Source organism: Marmota flaviventris, chromosome 20, assembly GCF_047511675.1.
Source record: "Marmota flaviventris isolate mMarFla1 chromosome 20, mMarFla1.hap1, whole genome shotgun sequence".
Taxonomy (NCBI): domain Eukaryota; kingdom Metazoa; phylum Chordata; class Mammalia; order Rodentia; family Sciuridae; genus Marmota; species Marmota flaviventris.
Window position 1 is genome coordinate 15,175,796 of NC_092517.1, and position 18,031 is coordinate 15,193,826.

An 18,031-nucleotide genomic window follows, 5' to 3' on the forward strand; every position below is an offset into this window, starting at 1 on the left:
TGAGTTGACAAACAGAACATCTAAATGGCAGACGACAAGAGATCAAGTTAACCGCAGGTCCTCCTCCACTTCCCGGCCCCGGGCTTTTAAAAATGTGACTGAAACCAGAGACCACAGTGATGTCTTCTCCTCCAGTGCAGCCTGTCTAGGAGCTATGAGGGTGATTGCTTAGGGGTGATCCCTCGGTGGCCACATGAGGTCTCAGTTACGTGCCTGGACTCACCATTTTCAAGTTACACTGGATTTTCACCACTGTTTTTGACTTCAACTCTGCAGTCACTCCAAGATGCACTGTGTACCTGCTTCTGCTGGCAAACTTTCCACCCTGTGAGTTTATAATGTAATCCATCTCGAGAGCTCCTTGCGCTTTCTCTGCAAGTAGTGAGCACCTGCTGTATGTATGTCAGGGGGTAGGGATACACAGATAAGCAGGACATAGATTCTGTGCTCAGGGAGGGACAGAAGCTCATAAAGACACTGACATTCACCCATGTGCTCAAAGAGGTTAGGTCCGTTCCTCTGGGTCACACAGCTAGGAGGAAGTGGGGCACCAGTTTAAAGTCAGGCATCTTTGAGGATAAGGTCGAAGGCTCTTTCCAGGGCCGAACGCCTCCTGGGGGAGTTTAAGGTCTAATAGAAGAGAATGTAATTCTCCCAAACTAAACTAAAACAATCTGAAATATCCTACAACCAAGACCTATCTAAAGAGCTATAGGGACAAGGGAAAGAATGATAAATTTTTAATGAGGTTACAAGTGACATGGGGATGTCGGGCATTCCGTTTGGAAGCCCTAAGAAACCAGAGAGCATGCATGCAGATGGAACTGTGCTATGGTAGGAGTTGCGAGGTGCTGAGGGAGGCAGGTTCAAGTACGGACTTTGCCAGCTTTGCCCCTTGCCACACCCTCCCATGCCACAACTTGGAATGAGGTCCCTGCTGCTGGGATCAGCCAGAAGGAAATGGAGAAGTGACCAGGCAGAGAAAACGCCTAGCAGTAGGCGGGGCTGCTGAGCAGACCTTGGTTCCTTCTAGGGAGATCCTGCAGGGTTTAGGATGTAGAGGGAAGCCGGGTTCCCTTCTGGTTCTTCCACTGATGCCAAGGAGGGCAGCCTTTGGCTCCAGGCAAGCCCGGGCTGACAGCAACGCCCTCCTGGGAGACCCCACTGCACTCAGGTGCAGCAAAGAATTTTGAGCATTTCCCTTCCAGCCCCCATGGCAGCCCGAGGCAGGGGGACGCTGCCTCATCGTAGAAGGAGAACAGAAGTGGGTCTCATCCCAGGAGAGCTGAGTGAATGGCAAGAGGGAGTCGGGGCTCCCTCATGGCCCTCAAAGCACCTGGGAAGGGCATTTTTCCCCTTCAGGAAAACAAAGACAGGGAGTGACTCTGGAAGGAAGCCTTGTTCCCTCACCTTTTGAAGACCACTTGCTGGAGCCTGGTGGCCCCAGCACCCACATGTCTGACATCAGCAAGTTGCATGCCTACCTGTCCCATGGCCATCCAACTTGTGACCACCTTGAGCTAAGCCCTTGGCTTCTCGTGTGTTCCCTGGAACCCAGTACACAGGTGTGTTAAGAAAGTGCTTGGGTTCAAATCTACTGCTCTTCATGTAAGATCATGATTGGCCCAAGAGACCCGGGATGGGGCTGGGGCTGTGGCTCAGTGGTGGAGCACTTGCCTAACACGTATGAGGCACTGAGTTCGATCCTCAGCACCACATATAAATAAATTAAATTAAATAAAGGTGTTGTGTCCACTTAAAACTAAAAATATTTTTTTAAAAAAGACCCAGGCTGGAGCGGGTGAGGGTCAGGTATTGATGGGCATCTCCTGGAAGCTGGGGCATTTGTGATTTTGAGAGGAACACTGCCCTTTTGGAAAATATCCTTCGAGTCTATTTGAGGATCTCCATGTCATGAGTGAATGGGTGGCTCATCCTTTAAGCTTCAAGTAATTATGATGGTGTTAGGGATTGAATCTCGATCCCATGTTGTAGTCGAAACTCCTAGTACCTCAAAATGTCACCTTACTTGCAAAATAGGGTCTTTGGCACTAATCAAGTTAAAATGAGGCCATTAGGGTGGGCCCTAACCTGAAATGACTTGGTGTTCTTATAAAAAGAGGAAATTTGGACACAGATATGCAGAGGCAAGATGACATGAAGGCAGGGGACTGGAGAGCCACATCTATGAGCCAAGGAAGGCCAAAGATGGCCAGGAAACCACCAGAAGCTAGAAGAGAGGCCCAGAATAGATTCTGACACCCCATTGACACCTTGATCTCAGACTTCAAGACTCCCGAACTGTGAGACGGCACATTTCAGTTACGTCAAGCCCCTCGGTTCATGATCCTGTGTTACAGCAGCCCTGGGAAACTAATTTGGACAGCAAGCTCTTTTCCCTGTGCTGTGTGGCTGAAAGAGACCAACAAAGTCCCAGAAGAAAGAAGCCTCTGAGGTCCTCCTGATTCAAGGCGATCGTCCCCACTGCAGACCACCAGGAGAACAAGAGCCACTGAGCAGCCGATAGTCTAGGGCCCGTTCTGGGCACATCATATTTTCTCTTCCCATTTCATCCTTCCAATACTGTCAAGTGGGAGTGCTCATCACTCCCATTTAAAAAAAAATACAGAGGAGCAGAGGAGACAGAGGAGCATTTAAATAGCTTGGCTAGGACAATGCAGGCAGGACCTGCACCTGGCAGGGTGAGATGTGTGTTGTGCCACACCACCTCTGCATGAAGGCAGGGGACTGGAGAGATGCAAGGACAGAAGCCACGCAGGACAGCTACAGGTCCTTCCCAGAGGCTCAGGGTATTGGCTCCACATCTTTGCTCTGTCCCCCTGTATTTTAGACTATGAGGCAATCTGGCCAGGGAGAGCCTGTGTTTTCCTGGTTTCTCTCACTGAGAAGCAACACTGCAGGGAAATAGCCAAACTCTCTGCGAGGATAAGCTGTTAAAGAATCATCAAGTACTTTAAAAGCCCTGATTCGAGCAAATTTTCATCTTGCACACAGCACTTTCATGTATGTGGCCTGCAGCACACCACTCAGGTGGGAATTCCAGTCATTCCTCTGTACCCAGAGGCTCCACATCACGGATTCAACCAAGTGGGAATCAAAAATATATTTAAAATGTTGCATATGAACTGAACGTGCACATTTTTTTTTCTTGTCATTATTCCCTAAACAATATTGTATAGCAACGATTCACACAGCATCTGCGTTGTATAGGGTATTATTGGTTGTCTAGAGATGAGTTAAAGTACACTGGAGGACGGGTGTAGGTTTCATGCAAATACTAGGACATTTTACATAAGAGATTTGAGCATCCACAAGTTCTGATAACCTTGGGTGGGAGGCATTGGGAGGGGTCCAGGAACCCATCCCCTTGTCTGTATTTGAAGGAGTGACGCGTTGCTTTGTGAACTATCCTTAGTTGTGATTGCCGATACATCACTCTGATGTGGAAATTCTGCCAAATGGAACTTATTTACAAGGAAGGACGCCTGCGATTTTTACCTAGACAGGGTTTCTACTGCGGATGTTTTAGGTGATATTCTGGCACAGAGTTGGAGTAAGACATTTTCCACAAACGTTTTCTGACTCAACTCATCTTGCAGTTCATTTTTTTTTTTTCCCCCTCTGGATGCTCCTCTTGGCAGGGATGGAATTTCTCAACTTCCTTGTCAGGAGATTATCTTTCCAATCAGATTGTGTTGATGTTGGATAATCTGTAAAGACCCTACTTCCAAATAAGGTCACATCGCAAGGCTCCAGGGAGGACAGCTCAGCCAGACTCTCTCGTGGCTCCTGGTTGGGGGGGGGGGGTCTGCTCCCACCCCACACTCCAGATCCCCAGGGACCACCCCAGAAGGGCTGCTGCTCAATTCTAGATGGGCGAGTGGCCTTGACCCAGACTTGGACACGCAGACAGAACTGATTCAGATGATCGGTTCCTGCACTGCACTCCACTGCATTTTGCTAAAAACCTAGACTCCAGAGCCAGACTCTGCCTGGGTTGAAATCCCTATTAGAGTAGGTCACTTGCCCCTGTGCCTCAGTTTCTCCCCCTGTAAAATGGGGATCGTAGTCACAGGGCTGTAGTGAGGACCAACTGATGTGTTTTTAAACACTTAGATCAGGGCCTGGCACGTAGCAGGTACTGTGTTAAGTGACCTCTCTGGTTATTTGTGCCACTGCTGCTTTTGTTATTATGAATTCAATTAGCCAACACGGATTGAGGACCATATGTGTGGAGTCAGCTGGACAGGGTTCAAATCTCAACTGTGCTACTTCTTTGCTGAGTGACCCTGGACATTTGACTTAACCACTCTGTGACCTGGTTTCCTCCTCTGTGAAATGGAAATAATAAAACTACAGATGTCATAGGCTGGGGTGAGGATAGGGCTCTCGTTGCAGTATCCCTCTCACTGTGAGTGCTAGTATCTCCTAGACACTATTTCTATGATTGATACTGCTGTGACTGTGAGGGATACTCCAGCCGCCCTGGGAAAACCTAAGGTCACCTTGAGGCCTAAGATGGGTTCACCAGGGTTCTGAGGCTGGAAGGACACTCATGGGGTCAGGTGGCTCCTCTTGTGTGCCCCTGCATTCTCTCTGCCCACCACCAGAAACCCAGATCTAGAGCTGTGACCCGGTCCTTCCTAGTGACCACGTGGCCTGTGTCCTCTGCCAGCTGCAGAGGGATGCTCCTCATACATTCATCAGATTTCTGGAACCCCCCTGTAGCTTCACTGCTGCATATCAGTTACAATCCAGCTCTTCACAGGAGCCCTGTGTGCCCTGCCCCTCGCCACATGCCCACTCCTCTGCCCACATGGCCTGTCAGTCCTGCATACCCCTCTCCAGCCCCGCTGCTGCCCTCCTCTCTGTTCCTCCCAACACCCCCCACCCCTGTTCCTTGGAGCCTTTACATCTGCAGCAATGTCCTCCCCAGACCCAAGACCCCTGCATGCTGGCTGCTCTACCATCCAGACCTCTCGCCAAATGTCACCTCCTTTGGCCACCTGCCACTCCACCCTGCTTACTTTGTTTGAAAAGCTTATCACACCTTGAAGCTGCCTTCTGTATTTAGCGCATCACAGTCTGCAGGGATGTCACCGCCATGAGGACAGGGTCTCATTTGCTCTTTTAATTCAAGGGCACCCAGAGAGGGATAAAAGGCAGACAATGACTGTACACAGAGGTGCTCAAGAACACTCAAGAACAAACAAACGGGAAGCCCTGCTTTCAAGCATCCTTTAGAGAGAAGACAACACAACCTTATTCTATAATAAAACAGGTTGCACTCAACGGTGAAATTCCACTATGTGGTTGCCACCAACCGGGGACAAACCCATGAGGAGACTTTCAATCCATCTCAGGAGACAGAGAAGGGACCTGCCACCTCCTCCCTCTGTGGATGGCTTGTAGATAGCTCTCCTCGACCTCCTTCCTCACCCAAGCCTGCCAAGAACTGCTGGGTTTAGATGCCCATCTTTCTGTTCTGTATTATCAATTGTTTAATATTCAAGAGATGGCATTAAATAAATATGTGAGCAATTATGTTATGTGTTTGAAAACAATCTGGTTAGTCCCAAAGTGCTTGGGCGAGAAATCAAACTTCATAGAGGCAAGAGGTCTGGGGAATCTCTGAGGGAGGAGGTGAGGCACAGCAGCCTGCAGGCCTGCTCCATCCTGGTTCTGCTCTGGGGTTACTCTGTGCAGGTAGGAGCAGGGGCAGGTGGAAGTCTGCTGTATCTTCAGAGTCAGAATCTCACAGTTGCATCCTGGATGCAAAGTTGCTACTTGGGGTCTCAGTTTACTCGTCTGTGTAAAGGGCCAACTACATCTACTGGGGGGGGGGAGGGCAGGTGCTGAGAGGATGTTCTTAAGGAAGATAAGTTGGATCTGATGCTGGAGATGAGTGGTACAAGCTCTGGTTCCTGATATACCATCATACAGCAAGGTGGGTGGAGCGAGGTAAAATCAGGCCAAAAGGAAGGGCTTCAGGAGCACATAAAAAGACACAGTTGGTTCCAGCAAAGGGCCAGGGAAATCTCATGGAGCTGCCATGTGTGCTAGTTCTACAAGGTGAATGGCATTTTGACCCCAGGGAGAAGGCTGATTCCATTCCAGTAGCACAGATGAGATACCTAGTGCGTAACAAGTATTTATTGGGTACCTACCATGTTTCAGGTACTCCGGATTATCTTTGTGTACATTTTGTAAGATGCCATTCTGGTCTCCATTTTATGGATAAGGGCATGCTGGCTCAGAGAAGCTTCCTCAGTTGCAAAACTGGTATTTTGAACTCAGATCTGAGTCCATCGCCCAAGCTCTTGATAACCACTAAACATACTACGACCACTCAGCCGACTGGCACTCTTGACTCTCTTAGCTCCAGCATGGGTCACAGCAAGCCCACCTCTGAGGCTTCATGTGCAGCCCAGATGGTAGAAGAAGGAACCAGGGCCAGGTGATGTTACCGGCCTTCATGTGAGCACCAGTCTGTCCTCCCAGGACAGAGGCAGTGTCAGAGTTGCCTGGATCCCCCAGCAACAGTCAGGGCTGGGGCAGACCCTGGGAATGAAAACCATCTATCACGTGATGTCCTACTGCCTTCCACCTCCAACTCTGATGCCCCACTTCTAATTCAACCGCAAAAGGGTTTCCAGGGAGTTTCTCCAAACAGGCCAAATGTTGCACAATGATACATGTGTCCCCAACAGGATAGCCAATGGAAGGTAGCTGCTATCAAACACTCTGTGCTCCTGCTAAGTTGACCCTCCATTAACAACCTCTGCTCACGCCGCACTTGCTCTCTACTCAGTTTGCCCTCCTCCCCACAACAAAGCCCCAGTGTCAACTCACCCCTCCACGTCTTCTGGTTAAACGAGAGGCGTCAGGCCTTGGAAAATGGGGCCCATGTCTTGCTGGCTCTGGGGACTGGGTGACGAAGTTCAACTCTGGAAAAGGGAAGAGATGGATTGGTTAGGGGCCACATGACCTGACTCAGGTCAGGAAGTAGGGTCGGGAACAGTGGTGTGAGTGTCCCCTGAGTAATGGCTCTGGGCTAGGGCCAGTATTGGGGGTGTAGATGTAGGGGAAACAGGGGTGCCCCTCCCCCAACTCCCCTCAGGGCTGACGCAGCTACACAGGACCCCACCCCTGCCTTCTGCATTGAGATCTGCCCAGGTGGGTTTCACCACTCCCAGGCCCCATGCTCATCTCAGGGCAGCAGGTCCATCTGCTGGTAGGGGTCAAAGTGGAATCTCCCTGTTGGTAGCTGGTGTGACGGTGATGGTAGAGGGGGTATGGTGCAATGGTCACAGGTGTGTGCTCTAGAGAAACAGAGTCCTTTCCTTGGCTAGTGACTTTGAAGCCCCTGCTTCCCCACATGGAGAACAGAAAGAATACCCATTTCTCAAGATTTTTTTTTTTTTGAGAGGTAATGATATGTATAAATACTTTGGCTTTAGAAGGGTTCAATAAACAGCAGCAGAGACCAAATGGATGTTATACGTGTCTTTATTGGCCCCCTTTTATTGATTGGTCTATCCATCCACTCTATCCATCCATCCATCCATCCACTCACCCATTCATCCATCATTCATCCACCATCTATCCATTTATTTATGTATCACTTTTTTTAGTTTGAAATAGATATAAATTTAGAGGAAATTGGAAAGAAATGTACAGGGAGGCTCCATGCACCTCCCTCAGACACCCCCCAAATTAACATCTTGCACAACCAGAGTACATCATCAAAAATAGACATGTGAAATTGCACAATTCATAGACCTAATTCAGACTTTCCAGTTTTATATGCATTTATATGCTCCAGGAAACTTTACATATGGTTTTATGTAATCATCATCACAACCAAGATCCCAAAGTGTCCCATCACTATGAGGCTTCCTCGGGCTACCCCTTTATAGTCACACCCATTTCCTGCCAACTCTCATCCCTGATCCCTAACCAGCCCATTCTCTATCGTATTAGTCTTTCAATAATTTAAACACGGAACAAGGCAATATATAACCATTTGGGGATTGGCTTTTTTTTTTTTTTAACTTGGCTTAATCCTCTGGAGACTCATCCAGGTTGCTGTGCCTATCAATAGTTCATTTAATTTTATTGTTGAGTAATATTTCATGCATGGATGTGCCACAGCAAGTTTAATCATTTACTCATTTAAGGACCTCTGAGTTATTTCCACTTTTGGGGAATAATTATGTATAATGCTCCTATAAACAATGGTGTACAAGTTTTTAAAAATGTGAACATAGTTTTCACTTATTTGTGATAAATGCCCTAAAGTGCAATTGTTGGGTCACATGATAGTTGCATATTTTAAAAGGAAATTGCTCGGGGCTGGGATTGTAGCTCAGTGGTATAGAGCTTGCCTAGCATGGGTGAGGCACTGGATTTGATCCCTCAGCAACACATTAAAAAATAAATAAAATAAAGATATGTGTCCATCTACAACTAAAAATATTTTTTAAAATGATTTTTTAAAAAAATAAAAAATAAATAAAAAGATATTGTTAAACTTTTCCAGCGTAGCTGTACTATTTTATATACCTACCAGAAATGCATGAGTGACCCAACTTTTCTGCATCCTTGTAGGCATTTGGAGTTGTCATTATTTTCCATTTAAGTCCCTCTGATAGGTGTGGGATGTTATCTCATTGTGATTTTAATCTGCATTTCCCTAGTGGCTAACGATGTTAAACATCTTTTCATGTGAAATGAAAAATGAGTCTTCAGAGAGATGACTCTTCATGTCTTTTTCTCATTTTCTAATTGAATTGTTTAATTTTTTTTTACTTTTGCATTTATGAGTTTCTTTTAAATGCCAGATACTGTAACCTTCTCAGATTTTATGGTTTGTTAATATTTTCTTTCAGTTTATATTTTTTCATTCTCTAAACAGATGTGTGTGTGTGTGTGTGTGTGTGTGTGTGTGTGTGTGTAAAGCACAAGCTTTTAATTTTGGTGAAGTCCAATTTATCTTTTTTTTTTTCCTTTTACGGACCATGCATTTGGTGTCAAACATAAGAACTCTGCTTCTTAGCCCTAGATACTGAATATTCTTCTCTTGCTTTTTTTCTAAATGCTTTATAGTTTTGCATTTTGCCTTTAAGTCTGTGGTCCACTTGAGTTAATATTTAAAAAAACTTAGACTTAAGTTGACATTATTGTTATTATTATTGTTTTGCCTATGGATGTCCAGTTGCTCCAGCACTATTTATTAGATAGACTGTGATCTTTCCTCCACTGAATTGCTTTTGTTTCCTTGTTAAAATCTTCTGGGCATGTTGGTGTGGGTGATTTCTGGCCCATCTATTTCATTCCATTGATCTATGGGTCATCTTTCTGCCAATCCCATTTGGGCTTGATTTCTGCATAATGAATCTTGAAATTAGATAAACTTATTCTTCTTTTTCAAAACTGTGTTAGTATTCTAGCTCCTTTGGCATACCACATGAATTTTAGAATAGTCTTTTCAACATCTACATAAATATTGTTGGGATTTTGATAGGAATCGCAGAGAAGTGATATCTTTATTATATCTTCCATTCATGAATACAGTACTACGTCTCTTCATTTACTTAGATCTTTGATTTCTTTCATCAGTGTTTTACAGTTCTTAGCATACCAATCCTATAAAAATTTTTGTCAAATTTACACTTAAGTGTTTCATTGCTTTGAGTGTTATATAAGTGGCACTCCAACTTTTATTTTGGTGTCCACATGTGCATTGCTAGTACAGAGAAATGCACTAGATTTTTATACGTTTATCTTGGGTCCTATGACTTTTCTAAATTCACCCATGAGTTCTGGAGAGGTTTTGTTGGTTTGTTCCTGTTTGTGTGTTTGTATATTCCTTGGAACTTCTTATGTAGACAATCAAGTCATGTGCAACCAAGGAGATTTTATTTCTTCATTTGCAATTCATATGCCTCTTCTTGTCTTCTCTTACTGAACCAGCTTCGACTTCTAGCACTATGTAAAGTATAAATGGTAAAATTTGGCATTCTTGCCTTATTCTCGTTCTTAGGTGAAAAGAGTCAGTTTGTAAGTACTTAGTATAATGTTAGTTGTAGTGGTTTTTTTTTTTTTTTCAAATGCTCTTTATTAACCTGAGGAAGTCCCTTCTATTCCCATTTTTCTGATAACTTTATCATGAATGGGTGTTGAATTTTCTTTTCATTCATTGACAGATATAATTACTGATATTCCTTCTTTAGTCTATAACAAGGTGATTTATACTGACTAATTTTTAAATGTTGAACCAACTTGTATCCCTGAAATAGGTTCCCCTGGGTCACAATACATAATTCTTTTCATACATTGTTGAATTCTATTTACTAATGATTTATTAAAGACTTTCACATCTATATTCATTAAGGATATTGGTTGGTAGTTTTTTATTTTTGTTTTTGTTCTTTTTACTGTTTTACGGATTTGATACTAGCTTCATCAAATCAATTTGAAAGTGGCCTTTCTCTACTTACTGGAATACATTGTAGAGAAATGGTGTTAAATTTCAAACATTTGATTAAGTTCTCTGGTAAAATTATCTGGTCTTGGGGATTTCTTTTGAGGGAATTTTAAAATTACAGATTCAATTTAGTAATTATAAGAAAATTAAATTCAAGTTATTCATTTCATATTGGACGAACTGGAAGAGTTTTGTGTTTTTCAAGGCATTAGTCCCATTTTCAATTTCTCAGATTTATGTGAGTAGTGTTATTCATCGTATTCTTTTCCTATTGATGTCTACAGGGTCTGTAGTGATGCCCCCTATTTCATTCTTGATTTTGGTAATTTTTCTGTTTCTGCCTCTCTGATTAGTATTGCTTGAATTCTGTCAGTGGTATTGATCCTTTGAAAGAATAGTTTCTTTGTTTCATTGATTTTCTTGTCTTTCTGTTTTAGATTTTTGATCTTTTCATTATTATTTTCTTTCTTAAGGCTTTATGATTTCCTTTCTTTGGATTGAGATTATTTTTCTCTTCTTTTTTTAAAAATTTTTTCCCCAAATGAGAGTTAGGACTATTGGTTTGAGGCTTTTTATCTTTGTGAGTAATGCCTAATGCCATAAAATTTCCCTCTCAACATTGCCTTAGCCATGTCCTACAAACTTTGATATGTTGTATATTTATTTTTATTCAGTTCAACATATTTTTAAATTTATATTTAGACTTTCTCTTTGAACCATGAGTTATTTTATGTATATTATTTAGTTTTCAAGAGGTTGGAGATTTTCATGTTATCCTACTATAATTTTTATTTTGATTCCATTATGGTCAGAGAAAATATGCTCTATAATTTCAACTCTAATTTTGCTGAAGCAAGTTTTATGACCCATCTTAATGATCAATCTTGGTACGTTATCTGTGAAAGTTTAAAAAGAATGTGTATTCTGCTGTTATTTGGTGTAGTCCATAAATATCATTAGATCCTGTAGTTCATGGTGTTGTTGAGTTAGTTGTTCTATCAGTTATTAAGAGAGGGGTGTTGAAGTCACCAGCTGTAATTGTGGCCAATTTTATCAGTTTTTGTTACACATATTTCGTAGCTCTGTTGTTTTGAATAAACACATTTAGGATTGCTATGTGTTCCTGATGGACTGATCCTTATATTAAAATAAGATATCCTCTCTAGTCCTAATAATTTTTTTTTACTCTGAAGTCAACCGTTTCTGATATTAACATATCGACTCCTACTTTCTTTTGGTTAAAATGTGCATGATATAATCTTTCTATCCTTTTACTTTCAGCCTTCCCATATCGTATTTGAAATATCTCATAGACAGTATATAATTGGTCATGCTTTCCAATCCATTCTGCTAACCTCTGTCTTTTGAATAGTATTTTTGACCACCTATATATAATATAATTATTGATATGTTAAGGTTTAAGTGTGCCATTTCATATTTGTTTTGTTTTTGTTCTTTTTACATACATCTACAATCATATCAGATAGTGTTATAATTTTGGATTCAAACATCAAACATAATTTAGGAAACTCAAGAAGCAAAGGAAAGTTAATTGCCTATTGCATTTACCCATATTTTTACTTAAAATGTTCTTGGTTCTTTCTTGATGGTGTCTCCAAATCCCCCCCCCCCAAAAAAAAAAAAAACAAAAACAAAAAAACCCTGCTTCTTTTCTGTTTGGAGAACTTCTTTAGTCTTTTTTTTTTTTTTTTCAATGGATTGTTCCAAGGGGTGTTTTACCATTGCACTACATCTGCAGTCCTTTTATTTATTTATTTATTTTACTTTTGAGAGTCTCACTAAGTTTTTGAGGTTGGCCTTAAACTTGCAATCCTTCTGCCTCAGCCTCACAAGTTGCTTGGATTATAGGTGCACACTGCACCTAGCTTAGGTGGTTCTTTAGGGTAGGTCTTGTGCCAACAAGTTTCTCTTCCTTTCCCTTCATCTGAGAATGTCTTAATCTCCCCTTCATTCCCAAAGAATATCTTTGCTAGATATTCGGTTGATAGAGTTATTTTTCCCCCTAGCATTTCAAAAATACTTTAACATGGTTTCCCATGAGAAATCTATTGGCATTCTAATTGCCGCCCCCCACCCCCTGCCACCATATGTGAGGGATCATTTCTATCTCATTGCTCTCAAAATTTTTTGTTTTGATTTTAGTTTTCAAAAGTTTAACTGTTTTTAACCTTGTAAATGGTGGATTGCTTTGAATCTATCCTCTTTGGGGTTTGCTTAACTTCCTGAATCTGTGGGGCTTGGGGGGATCAGCCATTGTTTCTTCTTATGGTTTGAGTCTCTCTCTCTCTCTCTCTCTCTCTCCCCCCCCCCCTCAGGAGTCCAAAGGGATGAATCCCCTTTTTGTAGTTCCACAGGTCCTTAAGGATCTGTTGACTTTTTTTTCTAATCCATTTTCTCTTATTATTTAGATTAGGTAATTTCTATCATTCTATGTTCCAGTTTATTGATGCCTTCTTCTGTCCTCTTCAGTCTACTGTTAAACACATCCATTGAGTTTTTAAAATTTCAGACCTATTTTTCAGTTTTAAAATTTCCATTTGGTTTTCCTTTATATCTTCTATTTCTTTGCTAAGACTTTTCATTTTTTAAAATTTGATTCAAGCGTGTTCATTGTTGTCCCTTGGAACTTTTTTTTTTTTTTTGAGGACTGCTTTGAAATCTTCACTACTAGATTGTTCTAATATCTCTGCCATGGCATTGTTGACATTTATTGTCTTTTTTTTTTCATCATTCAGTTGGAGATTTTGCTGGTTCTTGCTATGATAAGTGAATTTTAGTGGAAACTCATGCATTGGAAGAATCTATTATGAGACTCTGGATCTTGTTTTAACTTTCTATTTCAGCTGGCTTCCTTTGAAATCACTCCACCAGGGGAAGAGGATGCTGGCTTGTTAACTCCAGGTAGGGGGTACAAGTCCCAATCAACCTCCACTGACACCTGAGGGGGAATTCCTTGCTGTTGGGCAGGACAGGGAGGGGGATTCCAGCTCCCCACTGGGCCTCTGCTGAGACCTCCCTGGCTGGAGGGGCAGTTAGGAGTGCCTGCTACAGCTCCAATGTGGTCTCCTCTGGCACCGTGGGGGTTTGGGGTGAGGTATTGCTAACTAGTGGGGATCAAAGTCCTGGCTCTCTACTTATCCTTCTCTGGCACCACTCCAATGGGGATTGGGGGTTTGAGTTTCCTCACTATAGTCTGGTGAGGGTATAAGTCTAGTTTTCCCACTGGGTCTTTGCTAGCATGGACCTCAGTGTTTTCTGTGCTGTTTGGCTGAAGCAGAGCTGTTTTTGTCTAAAAGTGTGTTTGGCTAGGTCACCCTTTCTGGTTCCTTAGCTGGAGCAAGCAGGCTTCTGCTGGGGATGGGTTTGGTCTGCTCACTGGTATTTTCTCATTTCTGGTATCTTCAGCTTCAGCCCTGGGATCTATGGGGCAAAAAGAGGACCCAGAGAATTCCCACCACTATTTCTTGGGGCCTTGGTCTGTGTTCTTCTTTCAGAATTTTCTTATATTTGTTCTACATACAATGTCTAAGGGTTTTTTGTTGTTGTTGCTGTTGTACTTAGTGGGAGGAATATAGGAAAGTACCTCGACCCCATCTTCTTGGAATAAGAAGCCCCCCTACAACCTCTCAACAAGTGCTCCCCACCTGCCTGGAGTTTTCCAGAATACCATCTATTCAAATCACAGTTTCGGAAATCCCTGTCATTTTCTGTGGGCTCCCAGTTTTCTGCTTGACTCAGGCGATGGCTCACCTGTCCTGCCAGGAGGTAAGCAGATCTATGAACTTCTAGGAGTATGTACAGTAAGGGGAGACTTGAAAAGATGCAATATTATTAAAACTAGAAATCCATGTGCGAATCTTTTTCAAGGTCTTAGGGCCTTGCTTGCCCTGCCAGTTATCTTTAGGGGAACATGGGATCTGAATATTCCCAGCTCTGCCTCATTTCCCATTTATTGCCAATTCCTCCTCAGAGCTGTGCATTTTCATTTATGAGGTGCTCTCAGGCCTATGCTTTATTTCCTCCCCTCCCACAGTTCTTGGAGGCAGGCATCACCCACTGTCCTTTATGTAGCACTATGGTTTGGCTATGGTTTGAGTGTGTTCCCCAAGGGTCCATGTGCTGAAAGCTTGATCCTCAGTGTGGTGATGTCAGGAAGTGGGGGAACTTTAAGAAATGAAGTCTAGTGGAGGGTGTTTTGGTCACTGGGGATGCTATCACTGGAAGAGATTAAGGTAGATCTTGTGGGGACCCTAAATATTCACACAAGAGTGAGTTGTTACAAAAGAGACAGGTCTAGTCCCTCCCTATTCTCTCTGGCTTCCTGTCTTGCCATGTGATCTCTCCCTGTCACTCTTGTTCTTGCCTTTGTGATGCCATCCACTCTGAGGCTCTCATCAGATTCAAGCTGATGCTGGGGCATGCCTGTGAACTTCCAAAACTGTTAGCTAAATAAATCTCTTTTCTTTAGTTATCACCCAGCCTCAGGTATTGTGTTATAGCAACAGAACACACATTAATACATGTGTGGAGCATCCAGCTTCCAGAAGGCTGTGACTTGCTCAAGACCATTTAGTTGTCTACTGCCAGAGCAGAGGTTTTGCCCAGGACTTGTGACTCCAGCTTCAATGTCATTTCTGAAACTCTTCAATGTCTGGCTGCAAATTCTTCCTGTAGCTTTTTTTTTTTTTTTTTTCCTAAGTCAGCAGTTCTCAAAGTGTGTTTCATAGTCTGTGGAAGGTTCCCAAAGATCCTTTCAGAGGTCTAAGAGGTCAAACTGTTTTCCTAGTAATACTAAGACATTATTTGTCATTTTCATAGTGTTGACAATTGCATTGATGATGGTACAAAATAATGGTGAATGAAGCTACTGGTGCCCCCACATTAAGTTAACAGTTGGCTCCAAACTAAACTGGCAGTTGTCATAATGTTCATTTGTTGTGCACTTGTGGAAAAAAAAAGCCAGTTTCACTTAGGAATGTCCTGAGAAGTGATGAAAATTGTAATTTTATTAAATCTAGACCTTTGAGAACAAAAAATGGGAAGTTTGCATAAGGCACTTCTGCCCACTGAAGTCTGAAGGTTGCTAGTGGAACACCACTTTCCACAAAAGAACTACCTGCAAATGATGGTGGTTCTGACTTGGGTAAGTTTGGCAGATGGTTTCTCAAAAAATGTACCAAGTGAGCCTATTCACTTTTGGGAAAACAACCGACAGCATTTGATAATGAGGACAAAATGTGAACGTCTAACATAAGAACTTTGGGAAAATTTGTATCTGCTATCATGAGCTTGCTGGCTTCCCAGTACTTTAAGATACTACTGATGAGGTCAGTATGAGGTCACAAATGCAATTTTTTTGAGACTGTATGACAAAATGTGCAAATGTTTAGAAGAAGCATGTGATTCAGTGAGCCTATATATATATATGTTGTAGTTGGGCACAATACCTTTATTTTGTATATTTATTTTTATGTGGTGCTGAGGATCGAGCCCAGGGCCTCGCACATGCTGGGTGGGTGCTCTACTGCTGAGCCACAATCCCAGCCCGAGCCAATATTTTCCAAATGAACAATGCATGATGTTATAAAATCATGCCTGGGTAAAAGAGTCATCCAAGTGTAAATTTAAAAAAAAAAAAAAAAAGGTGGAAGGCTCTAACGTATACTGGTTAAGCATCTCTAATCTGAAAATTTGAAATCCGAAATGCTCCAAAATCTGAAATGAACATTGTGTCTACTCAAAAAAGTTTCAGATTAGAGGCACATTTCAGATTAAAGGTGCTCAATCTGTCAATACAATGTGAATATTCCAAAATCCAAAAAGCTCCAAAATCTGAAACACGTCTGGTCCCAAGCGTTTTGAATAAGGATATTCAACCTGTTAGTATGAGAAGCTCATTGTAATGGCTTCAGATTCTTCATTACAGCTGATTTTAAAGATCCTAACTGCTGTGAGTTGAATTCTATCTCTCCCAAATTCATAGGTTGAAGCTCTAACTCCCTGAACTTCAGAATGTGACTATATTTGGAGGCAGGGATCTTAAAGGAGGCTATTAAGTAAAATGAGGCTGTTGGTGGAGGCCCTAAAAGGAAGGGGAAATGTGGATACACAGAGACACCATGGTTGTGTTCATGTGAGGACACAGAGGAAAGCAGCCATCTGTATGCCAAGAAGAAAGATCTCAGGAGAAACCAAGCTTGCAGATACGTATATCCTAAACTTTCACCTTCCAGAACTCTGAGAAAATAAATGTCTGTTGTTTAAGCACCCATCCACGAGTTATTTTGTTATACCAGCCCTAGCAGACTTAAACACTATCAATAGCTGAATTTAGTATAGTATCATAGAAGAATATCTATGATGATTGTAGAAGGTTATGAAAATACTCTACCTTTTCCTAAAAATATATCTATATGAGATTGGATTTTTCTTCATATACATCAAACAAAGCATCATATCACAACTGGCTATATACAAGGAGAATTCTGCTGTCTTCAATTAAAGAGATTTGCAAAAATATAAAACAACATGACTCTTCTAATTTTTGTTTTGGAAAAAAATAGTTATTTTTTTATAAAATATTTTATGTTACTGTGAGGAGTTTACTATTGTTATTTTAAAATAAATTAAGAAATAGACTATTGAAGTGTTTGAATTTCTAATATGGAAAATATAGAGGGAGATAATCACCTTCATAAGCAACACTCTTTGGTGTCCTTAGTAAATTTGAAGAGTAAAAGGTCCCGAGACAAAAGCTGGGGAATGGCTGATTTACTTCAGCATTTCCCAAACCTCAGTTACTGGATTATGACTGTCATGATGGTTACTATCTGTCCTTTTATTGACTTTATGATTTTTTTCTTAACTTGATTGATTGAAACTTAAATGCATTTATTTTAAGAGGAGCTTTTTGTAGTCCCACCAGGGGAAAACTAGTACCACTCCTAACAAATGAAAGACCATGACAAAGAGCGGGAAAACCACAGGATGTCCTTAAGTTTAATAGATGCTATGGCCCACCAAAGGCCCTGAGTCTGCTCTCAGCTCAAATGGAGTTTAGCAAACATTTGAGAGGGGAGAGGGTGGTGGTTAAGGATTCAATGGATCCAGACGGAACGTCTTGCCTTGATGTACCCGGCAGAAGGAAAGAGAGCTGACAATGGACGAATTTTCCTATCAGTGATGGACTCTCATTTAAATCCCTCCTGAGATCCTCTTATGTACCATCGCAGTACATGCCCTGCATGCTGGGAAGCTCAAACTGAGTGCCATTGAGACTGAAGAGCAGACACCCTTTACAACTGTGTTTCTGCCTGCTTGAAGGGAGGCCCAGGAGAGGGTCCCTTTCATGAGCCCCACACTGCTGACCATGGCAGCAAAGCCTGACCCCAGCATGTTCTAGCTCAGCCAAGCTCATGGGATGATCGATGCTCTTTGGAGCCCTGCACCTATATCACACCAGCTCTGGCCTGCAGACAGCTCTCTTTAAGCCCGTGCATG

The 18,031-nt window shown here is 42.3% G+C and overlaps 2 protein-coding genes across 2 annotated transcripts in view; both read right to left on the minus strand.

Annotated features, from left to right (window-relative positions):
- Cidec (cell death inducing DFFA like effector c) overlaps nt 1–18,031 on the minus strand; it is a 554,473-nt gene that overhangs the window by 497,488 nt on the left and 38,954 nt on the right. The gene's annotated exons all lie outside the window — the stretch shown is intronic.
- Nucleotides 1–18,031, minus strand: part of Atp2b2 (ATPase plasma membrane Ca2+ transporting 2) — a 207,502-nt gene that overhangs the window by 181,308 nt on the left and 8,163 nt on the right. The window contains exon 2 of the mRNA XM_071605956.1: nt 6,874–6,968. The gene's annotated coding sequence lies outside the window, so the exon portion shown is untranslated. The remainder of the gene's footprint in view (nt 1–6,873; nt 6,969–18,031) is intronic.